This window comes from Zingiber officinale, chromosome 8B (assembly GCF_018446385.1).
Source record: "Zingiber officinale cultivar Zhangliang chromosome 8B, Zo_v1.1, whole genome shotgun sequence".
NCBI classification, from domain to species: domain Eukaryota; kingdom Viridiplantae; phylum Streptophyta; class Magnoliopsida; order Zingiberales; family Zingiberaceae; genus Zingiber; species Zingiber officinale.
In genome coordinates, this window is record NC_056001.1 from 100,541,193 (window position 1) to 100,555,025 (window position 13,833).

At 39.7% G+C, this 13,833-nt stretch overlaps 1 pseudogene; it reads right to left on the minus strand.

Annotated features, from left to right (window-relative positions):
- Positions 1-10,761: 10,761 nt before the first annotated feature.
- Positions 10,762-13,432, minus strand: LOC122014097 (annotated as a pseudogene).
- Positions 13,433-13,833: the final 401 nt, after the last annotated feature.

Sequence of the window (13,833 nt, forward strand, 5' to 3'; positions counted from 1 at the left end):
TCAAAGAACTTGGGTTAGTCTCCATTTTAAGGGCTTTTACTACCTTTTGGAGTGACTTGACCTAGACATTAGACTTGACTAGCTTGCGCATCAAATAGTGAATCATATCATGCAATTTTTCGACTAGGGGAGAATGTACCTTGTTGTTTGGTTCGTTTGAAATGGATAAGGATCTGTGGCTTGTCTCAGACTCAACTTTCGATTCAGATCCAGACTCAGGCTCGAACTTGGCCTTGACCACTTGTTCTCGCGCTGGTAGTGCCAGAAAGCTTGCTTGAGCTTGTTCTACCACATCCGACTCTTCCAACGACTCGGACCATGTTGCATTTAAGACCTTCCTTCTTCTTTTCTTTTTTTAGTTTCCTTTATGTTCATACGCTCTAGATTGTAAAGTTCCTTCTGATTGCACACTTAGCAAGTTACTTATGACTCAGGCTTCGTGGTTCCACTTAGACCCTATTGCTTGCTCTTTGATTGGACCATCTTCTTCTTCTTAAGCATTCTCCGAACTAGACTAACTAGTTCGGCGGTGATCTTGTCGTCATCTTCTGAATCCAATTCTTCTTTGGATTCAAGTTTGGATTAGAACTTGTGCTTCAGCTCTTTCGTATTGATTTTACCTACAACTAACGCAATGCCTTTCTCGATCAGACATTTCGACTTATACCCAATCATCCCGAGTCCAAACCTCAATTAGGTGCTTCCTTAAGATGTCAAAGTATAAGTATTCATGACCAAGATGACTTGTGTACCTCAAGTAGAAGGAAACTTACACTTGAGATACAGTAAGAGCTTCACAGACATATCCATATATATAGATAACCATATGAAGTCTTACAGCAAGTCACACCACTGAACTAGTTATCATAACTAGCATCCACATTTAACTCTCGACTATTGGTGTAATTTGTACTAATGGTCTAACTCAGGTTTTGATGAATGAAAAATGAGTTAAGTTAGGTGTTGTCATGATCTAATGCATTTACTAAGTGTACAGATTTTGGGATGTTCGATTCCCAATTGGTAGTCAGGATGTTTGATTCTCGATTGGAAGAAAGTCTTGTCGGGATGTTTGATTCTTGATTGATAGCCAGAATGTTCGATTCCCGATGAGTGAAGTCCGGATGTACGATTCTAGTAGGTCGGGATGTGTGATTCCCGACTAGAGAAGACCGGATGTGTGATTCCAGTAGTTCAGGATGTTTGATTCCCGAAGTCCAGATGTGCGATTCTAGGAGGTAACTCTACACCTGGTAAGTAGAGATAAGTCACTGAAGGAGAGTGACTAAGTGATGACGCGTCTCCATTCGAAGGGACAGTAGGTGTCAGTCCAATTTAGGTACATTTCGGAAATCTAAATTGAGACCCTAACTAGATCCTGGTCTTGGTAAGAAGGATCTAACTCATAAATATATATAAACAATTCATGCATATATTCTAACTCTATATTGTAAAGATAAATGTAGATCTTCAAATTTTACACGCATGGCAACTTATAGAGCATGATTTTTAGCTTGAGTCAAAGATAAGGCCTCTAGAAGATTTGTGTGTTGAATCAACTTGATGGAGGTGCCTTAGATCACCAGATTCGAACAGAAATGATAAGGCCGAATTATTCTCATCTGATTAGAACTTTTGGGATATGATAAGCTGGAGACTCCTTAAAAGGGCTTTAAAGGAGGTTGAGCAAGCTTGAGATGCCTTGATACGAGATTCTATGTGTCCAAAAGCCTTTCCTGCTGCTCCCTGCTACGACTCTGCTATGCCTACATTTGTCCTTTGAGAAGCCTACCAAACACTGAGCTCAAGCTGACCAACTTTTTATACTCGATCCCTCTTAGGTGGTTACGGAAATGGTATTTTAGTGAATTACCCATCGATGGTCCACGGGACTGGGTCTTGGAGAAGGAGCTGTCAAGGCTCCGAACCAAGTAAACTTATATTCTTATTCTTTTGCTCATTTTCTACTTAGCTTTCTATCTTAGATTTCCACCGTTCACTTTGATTTCAAAACTGAAAAGAACAAATTTTCAAAACCATGTGATTCATCCCCCCTCTCCCCTCACGTGTGACTTGATCCGACAAGTGGTATCAAAGCATGTTCTACTCTGAATTGGTGCAACCACCAATCAAGCTTGGGGAACCAGTGTTATTTTAAGATTTCAGTTTTTCGCATTTTGTTTGAATTGGTAAACTTTTATCTCTTTAGATAATTACTTTTTCGTTTGATTTTAACTTGATGTTGTCAACACCACTCGAGTTCTTTAATATTTTTCTCTTCTCAAACTACTGCTAATCTAAGACCAAATCTTGGTACCTCCTTTTTAGTTTTATATTCTGATGCTCAATGGCCCAACTTGAGGAATATAGCACCGCTTGCCCCCTCACTTCAACAAAAATGACTTTGCATTGGAAGAATAGAATGGAGGTTTACAAAGATGAACATAAAGCAATGGTTCTCCATCCAACGAGGGTGCCGAGCACCTGTAAACAAGCAATAAAAGTACCACTCAATCTAGCAAGATAGAGTCAGGAAGACAAGAAGAAAGCCCAGACCGACTAAAAGCCTTAAACACTTTCTAGTGCTAACTCACAAAAGAAGAAATCAACCGAGTCGGCCAAACAAGAACACAAAGGAGCTATGGATAAGCTTATTGAACTACACGAAGGAACTCCCGATTTGAAGGTAACAAAACGCGACCTACTTAATTCTTTATTTAATATAAAAATGTAGGACGGAGAAACTACGAGAACTTCACGCAAGGATCAAGGATATCTTTAATGGCTTGCACATGATCGGACACCAAGTTGAGAATCGTAACGTTATCATGTATACTATGAACTCGTTCCTCGAAACTCCTTATGGGCATAGATTGTAGATGCCTATAAAATTTCAAGGAACCTCTCTAAGTTAAAATTAGATGAATTATTTTGCAAGCTTGAATTACACGAACAAACTAATGGTCCAAAGGTAGAAAGGAATTACTTTTCTTGCAGGTACTTATAGGGAACTAAACCCAAAGCATAAACTGAATCTAAATTTGAATTAGACAAAGAAGAGCAACTGGTGAACATGGCAAGGAAGATATTCACTAGACTCAAAAAAGCTTCACCAAACTATAGGATCGATGCATACTAGAGGGGAGTTATGGCTTTTCAATCATTTCGGAAAACACGAGAAAACACAACAGAAGATAGAAAGAGATGAGGAGCAATGCTAACATGGTTTCTTTACTTGGTTCGAAGCCTATGGCGACTCCTACTCCAGTCCTGCGATCGTTGATCGCTTTCGTTGGAAAATAACTATAAATGATAAGACAAGCGTTATCAACACACTACCACTCTCTCGAGTGGCCGAGGATCGATCCTGGTCAACGACTCCGAAAATTGTCACATTGATGTGGATGTGCCAAAAGCAACAATCATCATACAAATATAAGCGAAATTAGGTATGTTATATAAAGGCGGCATGCTCAATATAGTACATAAATAAATAACAATTAAAACATACAAACATGGTATCTAGTATCCGCTGCTTATTATGGACAATAACAAGAGCAGTATAGATATGGAAACAAATATCTCAAAGATCACGTGGAAGTATCAAACGCAAGAAAAATAAGAGTGGAGTCAAGGTAAAAGCAATTTCTATCCAAAGGTAGCTCATGCACTAAGTTCAAAGAACTACTGATAACCATGATTTTGCTATATTATTTTAATTCATAATACATGTTTTTAATGGTCTATTCATAGCTTAAATTTATGTTTACTCTACATTTCATAAATTACATTTGATTTTGGACTTAATTACAAATTATCTTATTTTCATGGTATTTGATGCTAATATTTTATTTTTATTTTGTAGGCATCAAAAGGGTCATGGACCCGATCAGATCAAACCACACTTGGGTTCAAATATAGGGCTAAACAAAGCGATCAAGTTTGGGAGCGATTTGGATCGTCCATTGAAGATCGGAGAGATCTACACCATCTATTGAAGATCTGGACCATCCGACCTAATGAGGAGCAGATCACATCCATTGATGAAGATCCAGGAATTTTGATCTTGATCCGAGACAATCCAGCCGTTGATTGAGCCCCGGATTGTTTTGAACCGTTGGATCAGAATTGAGGAGGATTTAAAAGCCTCGTAAGAAGCTACAGTGACTTGGGGCTCAGCTTTGCGATTTTTCCACTATTTTTGTATCTTCTTCGCAGCGACGCCGCAACTCCCATTCTCCAATTCCAGATCTGAGGGTATGCTTCTTCACCGGCGGCGATCTTCAAGCATCCGCATTCATCTTTCGAGGGAAGAGTGTGATTGAGGGAGGTTTCCCAATTGCAACTTGGATTTTGTTCCACCACCGCTATCTTGATCGAGGGAGGTTTTCCAATCAGTGATCTTCGAATCCACCAGAGCTTGAATGGAGGTTTCCGCGAGTCTCTGGTCGTTTTCCGATCTCCATTCCACAACGAGGTTAAGTCGATCTGATCAATTGGATTAGCTTCACCAATCACAGGATCTTCGTTTTGTTCTTTGGCTGATGAGGTTTCCAGTCAGATGTGAGCTTTGAGGGAGGTTTCCAAGAGCGGTAAGCACCTTCTAGAAATAGTTGTAAGCTTGTACATTGCTCGTTGGGTGTTTGAAGGGAGGTTTCCGCAAGCACCTCTGTTTTCACAGCAGAGTGGAGAAGATCTGATCCGAATTTGGTTTGTGGAATGTTTAGGGTTTAGATTTCTTTGTTTTAGTATTTGAATTGTGCTCGACTTGCTCAGATCATCAGATCTGATTCATTTTCCTTACCATTTCTTCTTATTTCAGTTATCTGCAATTCATTTATGATTTTCTTTGCTGAAATCCCGGTCATGTTCTGCTACTAACCTAGTTTTGCAATTCAGATTTGATTTCTCAGTTTTGTTTCCTGTTTTCTTTGAATTTCTGCAATTGGATACTTGCCTTAGCTACTAACTTAGTTTGTAATCTATTTCCTGTTTTGAATTAGAAGTTCAATTGTCAAAAGTTTGTTAAGTTATGTAATTGGTGCTATTCAAATGATTTTTTGATACTGTGATTAAGCCCTTGACTTCAATAGTTTAATTCAGTTATGATTTGGAAGTTGAGATTATTTCAGTCTGTTTAAGTGAATTTGCGCTTATGAGTTTTATTGATACTATGACGGTGGATTTGAGAGGAAGTAATTGATTCATTTGATTCAATGATGCTTGATTGTTGTTAGCTTGAGGATGTAAGAAGTCGATGTGTGAATTAATTCTAGAATTCACACACACCTACTAGTTATCCTTGGAAAAATATGACTTGAGACTCCTTACTACTCGTGTTTTATTTAGTTTAGTTGAGTTCCCAATCTTTATCAATTTGGGGTGCCTTGTGACATGCAAAAAGGTCGACACCAACTACAGAATCAAGATAAGAACTACCCACCTTAATACATAAATCGTGTCCAGAAATCTCACGTCGAGATGCTTGTCCCGAATCCAAGTCCTGCAATCACATAGTGTATTTAGCTAATTTCATCATGCATCAATTAGCTAACTTAAAACCCAAATCCAATTGGTATACACCCTTATTGAAATGATCATTAACCCTATCTATTCTATAACCTAATTAGACTAGGTTTATTCATGAGTCATCTCTCAAAACTCACCCGAGTTCAATGGTATTACACTAATTAATTTCCCCAACCGATGGGTACAGTTTACCTCTCAACTACTAAATCTATATCCTACATAAATTTGTAGTTAGACTATCCTTAACTGATCTATTATCAAATTTAATCCACTAATTTCCTAAACGTACAAGTAATCAATGCATTAGAATCTGAATTCTCCCAATTAGCCAAATCATTGGTGTAAGTTTAATAAGAAGCAAAATTTCATTACCCCACAACTTCTTACGGTGGATGTTCATTTCCCAAGCAACGACTCACAACAGCAAGTGGTCGGCGATGGCGCTGACGGCGCGAACAGAAAAGACAAGAGGAATTAGGGCACAACAACCCAGCAATGCCCTAGCCTTCGTTGGAGATGGTGTTGACCAGGGTCGTGGCTTAGGCGAACAGGGCGAACGACGACGGCTAGAAGCATTACGGTCACGATTTTCCTTTACGTGGAGATGGGAGAGGGGTTAGCGGTGTCGGAAGCTCAGGGAGGAGATAGTTTCAAAGAGATGCCCTGGCGGCGGCGCTACTCGACGGTGGGAGGCGGCAGCGACTGAAGGATCGGGCGTAGAGTTGGCGTTGGGCAGAAGAAAATAAGAGGGCAGCGCCAGTAAGTGCCGGCGGTGCTCAAGTTCCGGTGAAGGGGAGACGCCGGCGGCGTTCAGGGGTGCTCATGCGAGGTAGAGCGGAGGAGGAGGGAGAGCTCGACGAATGGGGAAGCGATGTCGCAAGGTGAGGCTCGAGGAGGAGAATAGAAGAAAATGGCGTGATTGGGAAAAAGAAAACCTAGGTTAGATATTTTATATCTAAGCTTTAATTAACAAACTTTAGGTTAATTTAATCATTCAACGCCTAACTTAATCAGGAGATCCAAACAGACTTTATCTAGCTTAACCGATCCGCCCCTCTTAACCCTGTCATATGAGCTCCGATTAAATCTAGAAAAATTTCTAAAAATTCCGTTAAGGTTATTCGTCCAATAACCCCTATTATTTAATTGTAGATTTTACAATTTGGGATGTTTGATTCCCGAAGTCCATATGTGTGATTCTGGAAGGTAACTCTACACCTGGTAAGTAGAGATAAGTCTCTGAAGGAGAGTGACTAAGTGAGGACGCGTCTCCATTCGAAGCGACAATAGGCGTCAGTCCAATTTAGGTTCATTTCAGAAGTCTAAATTGAGACCCTAACTAGATCCTGGTCTTGGAAGAAGGATCTAACTCATAAATATATATAAACAATTCATGCATATATTCTAACTCTATATTGTTGAGACAAACGTAGATCTACGAATTTTACACGCAAGGCAACTAACATAGCATGATTTTGAGCTTGGAGTCAAAAGATATGGCCTTCGGAAGATTAGTGTGTTGAACCAATTTGATGGAGGTGCCTCAGATCTGCTAGATTCGAACAGTAAATGATAAGGCCGAATTCTCCTCATCTGATCAGAATTTTTAGGATCTGATATGCTCTGGAGACTCCTTCAAAGGGCTTTAAAAGGAGGGGTTGAGCAAGCTTCAGAGATACCTTCGATACGAGATTCTACATGTCCAAACGACTTTCCGACTACTCCGGTCTCCTACTGTTGCCCTGCTACGACTCTGCTATGCCCGACTATCATTGAGAAGCCTATTAAACATTGAGCTCAAGCCGACCAACTTTTTTTTATACTCGATCCCCTCTTTCGGTGGTTCTGGAAAAGGTATTTTAGTGAATTACCCATCGATAGGTCCGCGGGACCTAGGTCTTGGAGTAGGAGCCGTCAAAGGCTTCAAATCAAGTAAACTTGTGTTCTTGTTCTTTTACCATTTTTCTACTTCACTTTATATCTTAGTTTTTCGCCGCTCACTTTGATTTCAAAATAAAAAAGAACAAATTTTCAAAACCATGTGATTCAGCGCCCCCCCCCCCCCCCCTCACGTGGTATCAGAGCATATTCTACTCTGAATTGGTGAAACCACCAATCAAGCTTGGGGAACCAGTGTTATTTTCATATTTCAGTTTTTCGCATTTTATTGAATTGGTAAACTTTTATCTCTTCAGATACTTACTTTTTCATTTGATTTTAACTTGATGTTGTTGCAACACCACTCGAGTTCTTTAATATTTTTTTCTCTTCTCAAACTCTGCTAATCTAAGATCAAATCTTGGTACCTCCTTTTTAGTTTCTATTCTCAGTGCTCAATGGCCCAACTTGAGGAATATAGCACCGCTTGCCCCCCTCTCTTCAATGAAAATGACTTTCCGTATTGGAAGAATATAATGGAGGTTTACTTAATGATGAACATCGAGCAATTATTCTCCATACGACGAGGTACCGAGCACCTGTAGATGAAGCAATAAAAGTACCACTCAATCTAGAAAGATAGAGTCCAGAAGACAAGAAGAAAGCCTAGACCGACTCAAAAGCCTTAAACATGATCTAGTGCTAACTCACAAAAGAAGAAATAAACCGAGTCGACTAGCACGAGAACACAAAGGAGCTATGGGATAAGATCGTTGAACTACACGAAGGAACTCCCAATTTGAAGGTAACGAAATGCGACCTACTCATTAATTATTTATTTAATATAAAAATACAAGACGGATAAACTGCGAGCGAACTACACGCAAGGATCAAGGATATCTTTAATGGCTTGCACATTATCGGACACCAAATTGAGAATCGTAACGTTATCAGGTATGCTTTGAACTCATTCCCTCGAAATTCCTTATGGGCATCGATCGTAGATGCCTATAAAATTTCAAGGATCCTCTTTAAGTTAAAATTAGATGAATTATTTTGCTAGCTTGAATTACACGAACAAACTAATGGTCCAAAGGTCGAGAAAGGAATTACTTTTCTTGCAGGTACTTCATATGGAACTAAACCCAAAGCAGAAACAGAATCTGAATCCGAATTAGACAAAGAAGAGCAACTGGTGAACATGGCAAGGAAGATATTCACTAGACGCAAAAAAGCTTCACCAAATTGTAGGATCGATGCATGCTAGAGGGGGGTTGTGGCTTTTTCAATCGTTTCGGAAAACACAGAATAACACTGTATAAGATAGAAAGAGATGAGGAGCAATGCTAACAAGATTCTTTTACTTGGTTCGAAGCCTATGATGACTCCTGTTCCAAGGTATGTGATCGTTGATCGCTTTCGTTTCAAATAACTATAAATATGAAAATTCTTTACAAATATGCAAGTACAAGTATTGAAAAGACAAAGTATACTGACAACAAATGTTTAGCAGTTGTCCATCGATTGTAAGAGTAGCAGTTGAGCATTGTTGAGTTATTTCAAAGCGGTATACAGCAAACAAGATCGTTCTGAATGCATTATTTTTGAAGTGTCGGCCGAGCCCCCTTTTTATTACCACCTCAGACCTGATCCAGATCCACCGATCTTGAAATCAGGTTTTCCACGACTCTGATCGGTCGACTGATCCCTCGGATCGATCGATCGATCCTACCCGAATTAGCCTGGCTTCCCGTCCAGGTTCTGTTGCTGGAATAGAAGTCTTTGTTCGGTCGACCAATCCCGCCATTCAGTCGACTAATCCCCAGCTCATCTGGTCCGATCAACTCGGCTCGACCACATCGATGCCTATCCATTGTTCGATCGACTGAACCCCAGGTTCGGTCGACCAATCCCTTGGTCGAACCCAATTAGCTTGTTAGAAATCCAATCTGTTTGCTTGGAGGTTCAGTCGATCTATCCCTGGTTCGATCGACCGATCAAGGCTGAAACTTCAAGCTATAAAATGTTAGTGTCCTTACAAAACAGAGTTTCGACAAATAGCAAGCAATATATGAACATAACTTTTGATAGCCTTTGAACTGTCCGATTCTGACTTTCGATTTTCCCAGAAACCCTAGGTAGAACCGACAAATATTGTTCCCTCAACGGTGAACATATCCTCACCTACTCCTGTCAGGAGAAGTTACCTATTGTCAAATCGGTCATCTAGACTGATTGGACTTTTGCTTAGTGCCCGATACTTCAGGACTTTCCCATTGGACCCACATTAACTTTGATTGGCAAGCCAGTACTACTTTTAATCATATGAGATATGTGGGGAACTGTAGGAATATTCTGCCAGATCAAGGCGATTGATAGCCGACTGCCCCCACACCATGTTGGCCTGTTGCCGTATGTTGTGGTCGTCGGGCGAGAGCTGTTGCTAGTCGATGATTGGGATGTGTTCACCTTTTGCCTCATTGGCCAGTTCAACATCTATGATCTAATCATTGACAACTAACAACGAGGGAAGCCGATGCTACCCTCCTTCTGGTTTTCCTACCTCTGCACCGCCTAGCCATAGAGCGTGTTCATGTCCGGTGGGAGGGGTGTAACGAATAAGAATATATTGTCGGCGCTGGCCTACGGCACGACGACCGACGTGTGGGTGAAGTACAAGATAGCGGCCCGATCCGCATCATCGCCGCCGACAAGGAGAGAAGGATGTACTTGTGGTGCGTCAGAGATAAGGGTGAGAAAGTAGCGAGCTGATGGTCAGATCTCAGGATAGTTAGCGGACGACTTCTCTAAATACTTTCAATCTTTCTGTGTCTTCTAATTTTAAGAATACAAGAGGTGTTTCTGATAATATATCTAGTTTTTTTTATTATTTTAAAAATATTGTTCTAATAATTTTTTGTCATTTTATTTTACATTTTGATTCTTTAAATTGAGAATTTATATATACATGCACAAAATTGTCAATGATTAAATAAATAAGAAATTTTAATTAAAATTTAACGTGACAACAAGTCTTATAATTTAATACTAGAATATATAATAAGTAATTAATTATGATAGTAATTTAGGTTTATTAGGCTTGGCACATAATGGTTAGTAGCCCATTTAATTGTTGTATCATGCTCATGACTCATAGTATGGGCATTTGGTTTAGTGAACCGATCTTAAGATGTTTTTAAAAAAGAAAAATGATTTTTTAAAAATATTAATTATTTTTTGAAACCATGATTAAATCGAGCAAGAGATAATATTTAAAAATCATAGATTAAATTTTATGTAACGTTTGATATCACAATAAATAACAACAAATCAATTTATTCTATTTTGAAATGCTTAAATAGCAGGTGGATGCAGCCCTTGAAGAAAAATCTTGATCATCTCCAGAGCTCGAGCTGGTTGATAACTTGGAACCTCATGTCCTGCTCCTCGAATAGTGGCAAATGTTAAATTGTGATCATACATCACAGTATATCCCCCAACCTACATATTCATAATAAAAACCATCAAAATTAATGTCGATTGTTCTACTAGTTGTCACCATCATTAGAGCAACGAAGAGTATCATAGAGGAAAACTTGTCATTAATGTAAACATTTTAATTCCTTGTGGATTTTAGGATAATTAACTATATATCTTATGAAAATATTTAAAATGACACAATTGTTTACCTCACTGTTAAGCATCCAAGCTCTCCATGGAGCCTTCACTTTAAGCTTTAGCTTCTTGAGGGAGTATCTTGTGGAAGTAACAGGAACTACTCCATCAATGTCACCGCTGCTCAAACCCAACCAATGCTTAGTTAGAGACAAAATTTGATTGAAAACCCCTTCACTCGCAATCTAATGAACGGTATCTTTGTCGTATGACATATGTTATGCGGAAATCTTAAAGCTATCAGACTTGCAAAATTGATATATTTATATATGCTATTTTTACTTACATAATGTGTATAAGGACCACAAAATTTATACACCTATCTAAATGAAAGTATTGAAATGGAAAGCTGATTCACACCCTATGATATGATGAAGACATCTAATGATTTTTTACCTGTATTTTAAAACCCTAATCCCATTAGATAATAATTCGTGAATAATTGGTAACATTGTGGAAGGCTGATCTGACCAACTAGGTATCACTTGGCTGCATCGAGACAAATATAAATAAATGAGTTGAATTTTCATTATTTTGTTTAAAAGAAAAATAAAATTATCAAATGGCGTATTATATTTATGAGATATGTATATACCTACAACCAGACCAGGTGTAATTGAGCTTTGTGATATTGGCATGTAGAGCTTTCTGTACCTCAAGATTGTTAAGGTATGCCTCCACATAATTAGAAGTACAAGGATCAAAATTCTCAATCTGCATTAGAATTTAAGTATGACATTTCAATCTGTTAGTTAATTCTATTCACAATTAATATGATTGAGTGAAAATTCTTAATCTGCATCAGAATTTAAGTATGACATTTCAATCTGGGCAAATTCCAACTTTAGTTAGAGATTGCTCCTTGTAGTGATCCAATAAGAATGCGATGAACTCTGATTCTTGAGTTAACAGGTCAAATCGATTCAATCTAAATTGGCTCTGAAAATACCAGGAAGATGGAAATAATTAAATATAATGATGCTCGAAAGAGACAAACCGAGGGCGATTTTGGAGTCGGCGTCACGCCCGACGAGAAGCACAGTGGCGCGTATATGTTGTAGACGTCCAACTCCTCAACGGCAAGGTTGGCCTCGTCAAGCGCGCTGTCACACTTTGGAGCTATCCGTCGGGCGTCCGGCGAGAAATTGCAGAACTTGTGGATCGCGCGAATGGTCTCGTCGGCGATCAATGCGTGTGTCCAGAAGTAGTCAAATGTCCCCTTGCTATCCGTCTCCTTGTTGATCACCGCGTTCCCAATCTAGGTCATCCAAAATCAATTTGAAATTGATCAAGTTCCATCTTTCCCAATTTAATTTGCAATAAAAAGGAGAGAGGGTCAATCGGACTGATTGATTTCGGGATTCATTGCTTACCGCGATGCCTTTGAGGTTGATGAGGCAATCTTTATGGTGGAGTATGGCGTGGGCAAGCTGGGGGACGTAGTGGCCGGCGTAGCTCTCGCCAGTGATGAAGAAGTCCCTCCCCTTATACTCTGGGAACCGCTCGAACTAGTTGACGAGGAAAACCAGCGCGTCGGTCGCCGTCCTACGGTCTCCGCTCTTGGCGTAGTCCGATGTGGTGTTGGAGTAGGAGAAGCCGACGCCGGCAGGGCTCTCCAAGAACAAGACGTTCACCACTGCATTGCACGATGCACGTCAGTGGTTCGGGGTCACGCCAAAGCAGACACCTTTTTTCACTCTACTCCCTAAGCTAAAGGAAATAACACACACACATATATATATATATGATGACGATGATGACAGATGATCCTAACCTTCGTTCCAAGCGTAGGGATTCCTGTACAGAGTTTTTCCATCGCTCATGACCCGAAACGGCCCGAGCTCCTCCATGGCGCCGTACCCCAGTGACGAACACCCCGACCCTGCACCCACCCACGCCACAACAATCACCACTCTATCCATTGAAAAGCAACGTCATTTTCTATTATTTCCATACCTCCATTGAGCCATAGCACAATAGGCTTCGACCTGCTATTCTCGGCAGCCTCGGCAAAGTAGTAAAATAGAGCCCGTCCGTTAGCTCTGTCAACTGTGACATACCCCGCGTACTGATCGAAATTGACACCTTCTGGCTGGCCAGGTAGCCGAACAACCTTGTCCCCCTCCTTCAGCCCGCTATTGTCGTAGACCTTCGACTTCAGGCCGGATACCGAAAGAAGATTGCTCGCCCATGAAGAAGAAGAAGAAGATGAAGAAGAAGAAGAAGAAGACCCCCCTACTCCGTTGTTAAAGTAGAACTTGTTCAGCGCATCTCTCTGCCTCACCGTGCTGGAAGCCACGCAATGTAGGAAACAGAGGAGGAGGAAGAGACAATTGAAACTTGGCTTCATTGTTTAATTGGGAATGAGGAATGGAATGGAATAGAATCTTATTTATGGGATGAATCATTGGATAATTATGGGATGAATCTTATTTATGGGATGGATTCTTGTTGGAGTCGGCGGAGATTGATGTGTTTGCTTTGTTTGGCAATGGTCTCTGTAAAAGGAAAACGAATGATTAATTTTGAATAAACATTTTCAAAATTAAAAGAATTTTAAAAAAGATTCTACTGTTTTTTCAATATTTATACAATGAAATAATGTATAGTAAATAGTAATTCAAAGATCTTAGAGTGGAAACATGCATAATTAATAATGAGTTTCCATGTATATTCATATTTTATTTAAATCTAATTTATTTTTTCCTTAATTTTTATCAACTTTTACTACTCACTGGATTATTCCATCAT